Source organism: Sinocyclocheilus grahami, unplaced genomic scaffold (assembly GCF_001515645.1).
Source record: "Sinocyclocheilus grahami isolate Dianchi unplaced genomic scaffold, SAMN03320097.WGS_v1.1 scaffold2607.1, whole genome shotgun sequence".
In the NCBI taxonomy this organism is placed as follows: Eukaryota; Metazoa; Chordata; class Actinopteri; order Cypriniformes; family Cyprinidae; genus Sinocyclocheilus; species Sinocyclocheilus grahami.
This window is the reverse complement of record NW_015507786.1, coordinates 1-1,541: the sequence shown is the minus strand read 5'-3', so window position 1 is coordinate 1,541 and position 1,541 is coordinate 1.

The following is a 1,541-nucleotide window of genomic DNA, read 5'->3' as shown; positions in this document are numbered from 1 at the left end:
TTTTTTTTTTTTGTGCAATGTACTTAAATTAGAATATTTTACTTTAATTTCATGGTTTTTGTTTGGTGGCTGATGCTGCCAGTCATTTAACCACTTTCTTATATAGATTTTTAAATGTATACAAAAACGTTTATATATAACGTATATTTCTGTATGGGAAATACACACTACTGTACTTACAAAACTCTTTATTTTTCCTGCACTTTATTTGTCGTAGTGTTTGTTATTTGCATATTTGTTCTTATTTTTATTAACACATATAAAATAAAATAAAAACTAAATCAAATCAAAACTACACTGTGTTATATAACTGTACATCATTATCGTGAAATAAATGTTTGGTCATACTGCCAAGCTCTTGAAGATTCTTTTTGTTTTGTTTTTTTACAATATGAAGAATAAATAATTACATCTTTGGCTAATGCTTACATATCAATAATATTTTAGTGTCTAGGGTTAGGGTTAGCCTAAAACATTTATGGACATATCTTGCATGACAGCACTGCAATAAACAATAAATAAAAAATAGGCCTAGCAACATTGTAAGGGAGTGGTGTATAGGGTAAACAAGAATATCTTCTTTCCAGATGCATCCTGTTATTCTCGCAGACCTTGCTCAACATCCTTGATTGAGCGAATAAACGATAAAGAGAGGAAACACAGACAGGCAAACTCAGAGATATTTCAGCAGAGAGCTTAATATAATTTAACAGTAGCCTTACTTGTGATTGATATATCAAGTAGCCAAAGTAATGTTGATAAATTAATAGCCTTCTCACATTAAAATAAGACAAGTTATGCATGCACATTCATTGATCATAGACTGATCATGTGTTGGAAGTAATTTGTCCCTCCACCCATCCTTTGTGGCCTTTTTCCTGAAAGTCATGTGATTTTCTGGAAAGAGAGCAGATCTTGGAGATATCCCTGTAACACACAGATCCTTTCTGACTGGCTGACATGCGTCTTGCGTAACAGGAATACACTTATATAAATCCCATGCAGTGGCAAAAGACCTAATTCAAGAACACAAGACACATCTCTTATCTAATATCCTGCAGAAAACTCCGTTTGCTGTTTGGAACACAGATTGCCTCAGGTCTGACTGTTTTACATTTACATTTATTTGTTATTTCACTTTTATTCAAACAAATCATTTCTGATTTGTGGGATGTTCTGGGAACGTTCGTTCTTTTGGAACATTTCCAGAACAAAGCTTAGAGAGTCTTGGTTAGTCAGAATGAATGTTTTATGTTATGTTTTATATCTCACACGGGTGAACTTAGCTTACATCGCAGTAAAAGTTAAATCAGGTTATTTCTTCAGACTGTTCGGACAGCCTGCATCTGGAAATTGCAAACTGCAAACTGCAAAAAAATAAAGAAAGAAAGAAGACAGCATGGAATGGAAGCTATGGGTTGTGACTCATGATGGAAATATCTGATTTATTTTTCATTTTCAAAAAAACGTCTAAAGACGCATCTTTTTCACCAGTCCCTGACCAATTAATACTAGCACTTACCTATTCTATTCTATTCTAT